Here is an 11,744-nt window from a genome sequence, read left to right as displayed (position 1 = left end):
ACAGAATCCAAAGGACAAGCATGTTTCACAAATGATGGGAAGGTTAACTTTAAAACTTCAAAAAGGCTGATTCAGATTAGGGACACAGGGCCCCTGGTCATTACAGGGAAAACACGTCTTGTGCTAGACCAGCACTTAGGAATTCCCTCTAACCTTAGACCTTATCACCACTCTGATTGAGATTTTCTCAAAGGCCGAAGGAAGATGAAAACAGCCAAAGAGCCTGGTCCTGCGTAGAGCCCCAAGTCCTGGGTGGTGTGGGTGCTGAGCTGAAAGGAATGGCAACTTCAAGAAATGTTTTCTTCCTACACAATGGTGCCCCTGAAGCAGATGTTTTCCACAGAATGAGGGAAGCTGCACTATGGCTTTTAATGAGGCTGTTGTTTCCAGGCCTTTAATTAAGCATCTAAGAGTGACATGTTTAGTGTTTTCCTGGGAGCAGGCAGAAATGCACTATTGTAGGCAGGTAGTTTGAATCAAAATCCACATCACAATTTATAGCTAAAGTCTAATGTTCTCTTATGGGTAATAACTGTTGGGCTGTGCTTGGGAAGGGCATAAATACAAGGTGAAAAGGAGGCAGCATTAGCAAATGGGGCCTGGTAATGAAAATTTAAGTGGGCTAAGTGTAGCTTAGGCAGACTGATTATTGTTTCTTACTTAGACTCTAAAGCTTGCTAATTAGCATATAACACTGAATCATCAGCTCCTGCCCCCTTCTAGGGGTGCAGGTAGACCTCAGGGTCAGACTTTAGATTCTGGCATTGTTCATGAATTAACTATCACTTTTGTGTGCCTCAGTTTCCTCATGTATAAGGTGAAGGAAATGGTAGAATCTAAGCTGTGGGAGTTTTATTATAATTAAATTTATCGCCAAGAACCCTGATATATCCAAATACATTGTAAATAGTGGGATTATCTTTCTGTTGTTATTCTGTAAATGGTATATTTTCATAAAGCTTTGTTAGTTTTTCTTTAATAGGTATTCTGAGCTGGAATTTTTGGAGCAAAAGCAGGATAGGAAAGGCCTCAGTAGGTAAGTCCTTGGTTTTTAGGTGTAGATAACCTGGAACCCAGGTTATCCAGAGTTGTCCTCTAACTTCAACACTGACATCATGGCACAGATATCCATACACAATGATGCATAAGTAAATTGTTAGAAAAGAGTAGAACCATCATGCTGAGTTTGTGAACTTAAAAAATATATAAATATATGAAATATATATGTATATAAATATATAACGGCACAGGCCATATAGCCCTGGCTGACCTGTCAATCTTTCTGTGGCCACAGGTGACCCTAAGCTCAGTAAATTTTCTGCTTTGACCTCTTGACTTCTTGGATTACAAGTGTGTGACATCAGACCTGGCTTCATTTTTATGAGTTTTATGCAATTCATCTTTTTAAATTTAAAGGAGAGTTAAGTTGATTTTCACTTATAATAGAGCACCACCACAAGCATCATTATTTGGACATGTGAGTAGAAATTATATAGACACTCATTCTTCACTGGTGCCAAGTGGCTCTTGAAGGGGCCCATCTTTCATTGCCATAGGCATCCTTACCTGTGGGGACCCTGGACTTCCCCTAGGGCCTGAACCTGAGCTCTGGGCAGGAGTTCCTTACAGCACCTCTGTCTCTGTGGCCTGCTTTCATTCTGATTGGTCTGGATCACATTATGCCATTTATTAGTTTGAATTTCTACTGACTTGATTCTGATCAATAATAATATAACATATTTTCACTATATATTCAGTAATATTGCTTGGTATCATTAAACAGATTTATCTGCTAGATAATTAAAAAAAACCGTTTCCAATTTAATTCCCATTTATTAGACTATCTGTGAACTGATGTCTGCATACCTATTTCTGTTACCCATTTGTTTTCTTTCTGGATGGTTTTTTTTTTTTTTTTTTTTTTTTTTTTTTTTTTTTTTTTTTTTTTTTTTTTTACTTTGTTTGGAGCAGGTTATAGTCTTATTGTTTTTTTTAATGGCATAATTTTTTTTTTAAATAGTAAACCTATCACTTTAAACCTTATATATACTATTTGGAAATATAGCTTCTAGTTTGTTTCAAGTTTTTTCCCCATAAAAAAATTAAATACTTATCTGGATTTAAAATTGATCTTCAAAGATTCTATGGCTACTGTTATGGTGTTTGAAGAGGTAAAGAGCATGATAGGTTTTGCTTCCACACAGTCTGCCTTCTCTTGATTTCAGTGCTCTATTTTAGATAGCTTTTGAAGTTTTTGGAAAAAGAGAGGACGTCCTGTGTTAATTCTCTTTCCTTTCAAAGATTATTTAGTGCCCACAGATTGTGAAGATTCTCTGGGTCAATGTCACAGGGCAGGAGAAAGAGAATTCTCAAGTTCTGAATTACTCTTCAAGACTGGCTGGGGGCATAGCTGCCCGAAAGGGACAGTTTGGCAGGACTTTGTGTTATGGCCTTTTTAATCAACACCGGAACACCTTCTTAGAGAAAATGAGGCAAGAAGATGTGTTCATCAACCCTGACTTTACTGACATTTGGAGGACACAGTCTAATCCTGAGTATGAAGTTGTGCTTTCATAGAATAAGTTTACAAAAAAAAGTATGAATTTTTTCTAAGATTTATTTTCGAGGAATTCATAAAAGAAAGACCCTTTGAATGAGAGATTCTTAGATCAAAAAAGAAATTCAATTACTTCTTCAAGCTCTAATGAGAGTACTTTTCTGTAATTTTGAAAATACTTTGGGTGAATGTTCCTTTTTGCTTCATTACCAAAGTGAGCACAGGTAGTGAGGGGTAGTCCAGGGTCAGAACAAGCATCGCTTTGTTCCATTTCACATCTCTCGATAATTCCAGGTTAACCATTTATAAGTTTGCAGTACCCCCCCCCCCACTAACATGGTTGCACAGCCAGGTTGTATCAGCCCTGAGCTCTGTATTTGCATTGCTTAACCTCTGACCATATCATTAGACATTAGAATGTCTGTATAACTGTTTCTCTCGCTGCTGTCATACATACCTGGATCTCCAGCTCAGACAGGCTTGTGAACAAAGAAACTGAGGCCTATGCGGGGCAGAGAAACTGCCGCATGAATGCATGGAAATGCCAAGGAAGATTTCCTGACTCTGTTAATATAATTTATAGTTTACCATAGGGTGACTCTGTTATATTCATATCTCACAAGCCATCTTTGTTTGTGTTTACTAGAATTCACTGATGGTTGTAATGCAGAAAATGCAAGACACAAAATTAGTACATATAAATATTAAAGATAGCATTTTATAAGTATCACTAGAAGCTAATCTTAATGTAATGTCAACTACAGTAGGGCAGTAGCATACAGTTATATCTCACAAGACAACATGTACATTAGTGGAGGAAGATTCATTGTGTGTAGTGTAAGCAAACTGCAAAAACCTGTATTTCATATTTTTGTGTGTGTGAGAGAAAAAAGATTTAATCTTAGCATAGCTGGAATTACATGCAATTTATTTCCTACTTTATAGATGAGACATTTCAGGAAAAGGTACTGAGTAAAACTGACATTTCAAACTTTACACTGTTGTTGACAATTCAGAATAGTTTTTTATATTATGGTTTTTGTAGCCTGTCATTTTTTAACTTTTAATTTTATAATTATGTGTGTTGGTGTATGTGTCTGTGTATGTGAGTACAGGAGCCCTTTGAGGCCAGAGGCGTTAGATTTCCTGGAGCTGGAATTGTAGGTGTTTGTGAGCTACCTGATGTGGGTACTGGGAACTGAACTCAGGGCTTCTGCAAGAACAGTATGTGCTCCTAACCACTAAGCCATCTATTCAGCCCTACCTATTATTTTTTAAAAAAGAAACCCCAAGCAAGTAGCATTTAGTAGTAACATGTATGTCTGTGAATATTTTCAAAAATGCTAGAGGGCTTCAAAGAGAAATTCTTGCCAACCAGACGGGAGTGAAGTAGGGCAGGCTGATTTAGTGTAGGATTCCAGAGCCTTGGGGGTCATGTCACCAATGCTAAACGCCCTTAATTTACATTTTCAGAAAAAAATATAGAACAGAATATCACTGAAGCAGCAAGACTGTTTCATTATAGGAAGTTATTATTTTGATCACGCTGTTGGTTTCTGAAGTCTCTTGGCAACAATACAAAAATAGCTTTCCCTTGCTAACAAAGAACAATCTGGAAAAACAAATTAGAAATGTGTTAAGGACAAAATAAACAGACATTTTATTTTTTAAACTTGGGGGCCTCTGAATTTCATAGACTTCTGGAATCTGGGGCGCTCCACCCAACTGCTTCACAGTTTATTACCCTGTTTTAGATTTACCATGAGAGGAATAATTTTCCAATGTTTAAAACAATGTGGGTTCACATTTTTCCAGAAGAAGAACAACAAAAAAAGTTCTATCTTACATATTAAATTCCAAATAGAGAAATAGTGTTTGTATCACTTGTCCTGTTTTATGATGGAATTTGAGAAGTCAGAGAAAAATCACAAAAATGAAAATGGCGTATCTTAGCATAGTTGAAACCTACATCTGGTGAAGGGATTTTTAAAATTAGTATGGAAAAGTTGACTCAGAGAGCCGAGCCCCCATGTTGTGAAATCTTACTTATAGCATTCACTGGGATGGTCACCTGGGATTTACCGAAATAACTCCTGTCTCGATCTCGCTGTTACATATTATACACGCATTGCTGGCTGCTGAAGAGAGCTTGGTTTAGCATTGGCTGAGACACAGTTCTGCTAATGCTTGTTGAGTCTCACAGCTCCTTCTAGGTGATTAGAAATCTCATACTGACTTCATTGTTTGCTACCAACACACCTGTTTATGTGGATAGGGGCATTAAAATATATGAAACTGTAATATTTTCAGATGCCTATAAGAGATCACACCCCCTCCCCCTCACACATACAATGTAAGGCAAAGTGAGAATCTCATGTGTTTTCCTATGATCTATAAGACAAGGAGGGGGGAAAAAAATCAGAGTTGTTTGGGATTTGTATAAAGCAATTTTCCCAACTGGAATTTCATCGTCGTGTCAGATACCATGAGTGAGGATGGCTGTATCTTGCCGTCTCAAATTGAAGGCTTGATGCTGGGGTGTAATGAAGAAAGCAGAGTTGCGGGAGGCATAACAGCCTGTTTAAATTTACCCCTGAGCTGGTGGTGATGGCGCTGCAGCAAGACGCACAGCCCGTGCAGGTGTTTGCTGAGGAGTCGGTGCCGGGAAGAGCGCTGCCTGCAGATTCTAGACAGTTCTTATCTCTTTTGCTCAGATGGGAGCCAGACCCACTCCTTTCATTGAAGTGGTCATGCTCCTGTCCAGGGATGACATGCTCCCTGGAATGTCAGCCATGTCAGCCTAGAGAGCTGTGTTTGTTCCGGCTTGACTTCTCTTTTCCTGATGTCTGCTTTTCTCTTCATCCTGGGGCTGTTGCTGAGCCTCACCTCTCCCAGTCCCCCTGGTCCCCCCTGCTGACTTTACCTCCCCTTGTCTGTGTCTGCTTCCTGCTTCCTTCCAGCTGCTGTGCTGGCTGAGGGAGAAGGCCACCTCCTGGTTCGTTTAGGCAGGCCAGGCTTCTGGTATCTACAGAAAAGGTTATGCTGGAGTCTCAGTGGCAGCCACCCAACCTTTTCAGATAGGCCTGTGTTTGTGATGTACAGGACAGGTGGCTGAGTAGACAAAGAGCCAATGAAGGTAGGAGAATGCAAGAGATTGTTTCCTTTTGTCTCTGGAGAGGCAGTTAGAACCAATACTGTGGAGTTGAGGACTGAAGCATCCGAGAAGAAACAGTCCCACCCTGCGCTCTCAGGAGTATATCTTCACTCCGGAGTCCACTCCCTGGTTCTAGGGTTAAATGGTCTCATGGATGGTGTCTGTGGATGTGATGTAGTTTTTTTTTTTTTTTGTATGTGTGTATGTATATGTATACATGGGTTATGTAGGTATGTAGTGTAAGTGTATATGTAGGTTTGTGTGTTTATGTACTATAGAGAGTTGTATATGGCTACATATAGATGTATATATAGTTGCATATGTATGAGACAAAGACTAGAATTTTGATCTCCTTTTCCTCTAGTCTATTATTTTCTCATCTGGAAAACAATTAAAATGTAGAAAATTTCAGATAATCTGACAATGAGTCACAATCTCACAACTAAAACTGATGCAGTATAATATTTGTCATCTTTCTAGCCTTTAAAATCTGCACAAACCTATATGCATAATACATGATATTAAATAAGGAAAGGAAGAAATCTTCAATTCTCTTACCAAAGTGCAGATAAGAGTGTGAGCTTTTAAAATATGACCAGTTGTCTGCATCTCCCCTTGTCATTGTTGTCTCTGTCTCTTCTCTCCACCCTCTGGTCAAGTAGTGGGGTTGACCAGTTGTCTGCTTCTTCCTTTGTCATTGTTGTCTCTGTCTCTTCTCTCTACCTAATGGTCAAGTAGTGGGGTCGACCAGTTGCCTGTATCTTCCCTTGTCATCACTGTCTCTGTTTCTTTTCTCTACCTTATGGTCAAGTAGTAGGGTTGACCAGTTGCCTGTATCTTCCCTTGTCATTATTGTCTGTTCCTTCTCTCTATTTTATAGTTCAGTAATGGGGTTGACAGTTGTCTGTCTCTTTCACTTCTGACTGTTCTCACTATCTGTTAGTCTCAATGTTTCCCCTGCCTTCCCATTCAGAAATTAAAAGATAGCTTGCTTGGCTCCTAGGAGAAGGCCTCTGATTTAATATGCAGCATGATAATCCACATACAAGGTACATATGGTTTACATGTACTCCTGAGGCACATAAGATGGATATGATTACTCTTGAGTCATGAATTATGTGTTATTCTCATACTTGTTTTCATTTTTCATCATACATACTAAGACGAAACACATCTAAACTTGGTTAAGTAAGGGTAAACTTCATTTAATGAGATTCCCTGTGAATGTTTCATGTTGTATCTAGAGTCCTCCCTTGAAACCTTCCTTCATGACTTTGGCAATCACAAGTGATAGCAAGTAATCATCTTCACATAGCCTCCTGGCACACTGCTTATTGTTTCTCTAGACAAGAAATTATGCACCATTAGGGGTCAGGTGTATTTTTCATTGTCCTAAATTTTAACACCTGGCCATCTAAAACAGCTATAGTAGCATGTTCTAGTCAGCCTGTCTAGGGGTTTCTACTTACTTAAATCCTTCTCAGTATTCAGTATAACTTTTGCAGTGATAACTGAAATATATTATCATATTTCAGCAAAAAAAGAGGTCAGAGAGTAAGTCAATATGCAAGTCATTTAAGTGTATATGAATATAATTATGATGAGACCGCAAGAGACCTTATGACATAGTTCTACCAAAGGCTAGTCAACACAATGCCCACAAAGTTACTGTTTTACTACTTTTGACAGCTTTAGATATTTAAAGGTACATTCATCATTCAAATGCTACGTGTTAGAAGTAGTGACCGTAGCTGCAGCCCATTTACTAAAGCGTTTAGAAAACATAATTTTATAAAGTCCATATTCAAATGATTTTTCCCAAGTTAACTGCATGATTGTATAGGAAAGTGAAACGCTAGAAGCTGGACTGACTCATCCTACAGCTGACAGGGGAAGCTTCTAGGCACAGAAGGTTGAACAGTTGGCAGTGAGATAGGGAGTTAAAAGTAACTGGGTATTTCTGGCTTAGTCCGGTGGCACCTCCCAATGATTACCAATTGTGACAAATGCCTTCAAACAACTCCCAGTTCTAATACCAACTTTCACCCGCACAGCAGGCCTGGATTATAGATATTGCTATCATTTATAGATAAGCATTTATGTAATTATTCTTTATCAATAAAAGCTCATGAGTCAGATATTGGGGTCAGAAGCTGAATAATCAGAGGAGTGGCAGCAGAGTACCCAGTGACCTCCTCTCTTTTGCCCTCGATCCGAAAAGGGCCATTAATTTAACGTCCACTTCACAAAAGGTGAACGCATACCATATGACACCATCGTTTCCTTAAATCTCTTCAATTCCAACACAGCTTTGGGGTCTCTGCTAACTTGTGAGTAGCTTTGAGGGGGTGCCTATCAGCTGGTGGTCGTTCTTGAATGACAACTGGATACATTAAGGTTGGTTTTCTTTCTTTTTTCTTTTTTTTTTTTTTGATGGAAGGGGACTTTATTTGGTCCCGGGGTCATGGGCCAGGTACTGCCCCAGCTTTATTTGACCTTCTTCTTGGGGCGCAGGTTGTTGGCATGGCCGCACTTCTTCTTGAGGCAGTTGACCGCACGGGGGTGCAAGGCGTGCATAGCACTTGTAGCAGATCATCTTGTCACAGTTGTACTTCTGGGCGAGCTGACGAAGGGACGGCTCGATGATGCCACCACGCAGGCGCAGCACCAGGTGCAAGGTGGACTCTTTCTGGATGTTGTAGTCCGACAGGGTGCGGCCATCCTCAATATCAGCCTCTGCTGGTCTGGTGGGATGCCTTCCTTATCTTGGATCTTGGCTTTGACATTCTCAATGGTGTCACTGGGCTCGACCTCAAGAGTGATGGTCTTGCCCGTCAGGGTCTTCACAAAGATCTGCATGTTGGCGTCTGCTCGGCCGCCTCGTTGAAGAGAAAGAGCAAGGTTGGTTTTCTAACAACCCTGGGCCACTCCTCTTCAGTCTTATAATGCACTGGTGTGGTAGGTTCTGCTCTGAACTCCTCTCTGTGTGAATATTTTTCTTAGTTTCATTAGTATGGCTTTCTAATAATTGGCACCGATATCAAACAACCTTCTTTTAAGGATAAAACATGAACTACCAAACTGATAATGATAATAATTGACATTATGTCAGCCCTGACTGATTTATCCCTTCATTTAATTTTTCCATTTCAAATAATCCATTGTGGAACCATATAGAGACCTAACTCCCTGCATTGTAATATTGTTCCCCATTCTTAACATGGGGAATTTATTTTAAAAAACAACTAACTCCTCCCACTTAAGAATTTCTAGGTGTCCCCCCAGATCTGCTGAGGACGACTGCAATGTGTGAGGCTGGCTGGCTGTCACTGTGCAGCACGGCTGGCAGAGAATGTATGTGGTGCACAGCTCGGCTGAGGGCAGCTGCAGCGACTCGCATGCGGCTGGGGGCTGGCCGTGTGTGGCGGCAGCAGCAGCAGCAGCAGCAGCAGCCGCAGCAACAGTAAAAGCCGGGAGGCTGACTGGCGTGGTGGCCAAAAGGAAAGCCAGGGAAAGCCCAAACGAGATCATGGGGAGAGGGAGCCAGCTGCTTGAAAAGTAGACACAGGGGGACTTGTGGAAGTAGCCCTTGTGGCAAGAAGTGATAGGGCCACTTGAAAGACAGAGCCAGCTGTTGGTGAGCAGCTAACTCTGGTGGTGGTTGGGGCCCACAGCGCCTCTGGAGTTTGTGGCCGGGCATGGGCTGCAGTTGGAGGTTGCTGTAGAAAGGCCTTAACAGGGAAATCTCAGACTCAGAGCAGAGGGCCTGGGGGAGGGCGGAAAAGCCAGCCTCAGCGGTGACTCCGGAGGCTGCAAAGTCAACGGCAGGCAGCTACGTTGTGATCTCGTGCCCTGAGTTGGACAGCAGATGAGGTAAGTTTCTTCATTGGCCTTCAGCTCGGAAATAATGAATTGAAGACGTCTACTACCAAGTGTGCATCCTTGCCACTCTTGCCTTATGGCAGTCTCTTGTCATCACAGACCAGCACTTCCTACAGCTACTGTTTAATCTCCACAAGGTTGAGCTTTAGTAGCTGATCGGCTCAGAACAAAAGAACAGTTAGCTTAGTGGATATTTTAGGTGTGTGAGCAAGGAAAATTCCTTTAAAATTAAAGGCTGTGCCTTTGATTCTAGAAATTTCTCTTTGTTCCAAAATGAACAAAAAGATATTAAAGAAAAAAAATATACTAGCATAAAAGGAGCCATTGGAATTCATTTGCTATATATACTTCCATTAAATATAAAGAGAGTCAAATGTGATGTTGTGTATCAAAGGCATTAAACCAAGAAACCCAGCCAGTTTATACCCATGAGAAGTGTTTTCAGCATTTACAAAGTAGGCTGCACTTATGGCATGACATTTATTAAAATAGCATCAGTTAATTATTCCATGCTGAAGCAATTAAATACAGTAAGTGTCTTAGTTATACCTGAAAATTGTTACAGACTGGATCAAGAGGACAATCTATTAGGCTAATTTAAAATTTGGCATATTTGAAATTTACATCTCAAAGAAGAAAACAGTGCTTATGATTCCAGCAAGTATAAGAACCATATATGGAGTGAACTTCTTTAGAGAACTTGCCCATGACTTGAGGCATTTCAAGCTAGACTTGATTCATGATTCTGGAACATTCCCCAGGGCACCTTCTAAGACAGACAGTGACTAAGACACTCTGGGAGAATACCTTCCCATTCATGGGTGACTCTATGTTTCTGTCATAAACTGTTTGGAAAAACAAAGAAACAAAAAAACCCTAGACATGTGTGTCTGATGCATAGTTTTTGAGATGTGGGTATTGATTAGTTGCAAAAGAAAGAGCAGGTAGGGGGAACATGACCTTGTTAGCCAATGATGATCATCAAGGGGTTGTGCTGATTGGCTACTGACTCAAAACATTTTATTGAGCAGATTCGTTTAATGTGAGCAAGTGAGGGAGCACCCTGAAATCATTTGCGCCCCTCTTTCCCTGAAATTAAAAGGAAGGAAGTGATTCAATACAGAGCCTTAAATTTATTACACAATGTACTAGTCAAGGAGACACTGGTATGTCATGAAGCCGACCAAGGGTTGTGTGAGCAGCTATTCCCAGGGTGTACTAGTCAAGGAGACACTGGTATGTCATGAAGCCGACCAAGGGTTGTGTGAACAGCTATTCCCAGAGTGTACTAGTCAAGGAGATGCTGGTGTGTCCTGAATCTGACCGAGGGTTGTGTGAGCAGCTATTCCCAGGGAGAGCAGTGTCCTTCAGTCCTTCAGGCAGACAATCTTCCTCTCAATCTTTTTTTTTTTTTATTTCACAAATCACACTGGCCTTATACACACTATTGTTGATGGTGATATGCACTGCAACCATTCCTGTAGGGCTTTGGCTGAGCATATACACCCTGATGTGCATTTAATGATGAGCTCTGAGACTCAATATTTCCCTGATGCTACTGTTGACACCTTTCAGAGTAGAGACTGGCTTATAGATTCTCGCAAAAATGCCATCCTACATCTGTGGGAAGAGAGGGCCTTAGTGCTAGCAAATTGTAGGCCTGTAAAATTAAAAGATAGAAGAGAGGGGAGGGAGAGGGGGAGAAAGGAGGAGAGAAGGGATGAAGAGAGAAGGGGGAGAGGAGAGAGAGAAAAGAGAGGGAGGGAGGGAGAGAAGAGAGAGAGAGAGAGAGAGAGAGAGAGAGAGAGAGAGAGAGAGAGAGAGAGAGAGAGGAGGGGGAGAGGAGAGAGAGAGAGTTTATTGAGTATGTGTAGAATTGGAGAAGGGCATATTGCATTTACGTCTCTGAGTACTACTCTTGACTCTTTGCTGGAGCACGGTGCAATTTTCCCTAAGTGCATGGACACACACAGGCCTCCCCTCTCCCCCCTTTGATCTTCACCGCAGATGAGCAGAAAAGGGCAGTGCTGGGTTGTGGAAAAACGAGGATGGAGGGAAGCAGAGAGCCGGAGAGGCCAGGCCGTCCGACTCTTTCTGCAGCTGGGCATCTTCTTTGTCCTGGCCAAATATTCATGTTTGGAGTTTGGCTCA

General features: G+C 41.2%; 1 pseudogene; it reads right to left on the bottom strand.

The window, feature by feature from the left end:
• Positions 1-8,183: 8,183 nt before the first annotated feature.
• On the bottom strand, positions 8,184-8,605 carry LOC114695118 (annotated as a pseudogene).
• Positions 8,606-11,744: the final 3,139 nt, after the last annotated feature.

Source organism: Peromyscus leucopus, chromosome 16_21, assembly GCF_004664715.2.
Source record: "Peromyscus leucopus breed LL Stock chromosome 16_21, UCI_PerLeu_2.1, whole genome shotgun sequence".
Lineage (NCBI taxonomy): Eukaryota > Metazoa > Chordata > Mammalia > Rodentia > Cricetidae > Peromyscus > Peromyscus leucopus.
This window is presented reverse-complemented; position numbering and strand designations above follow the sequence as displayed.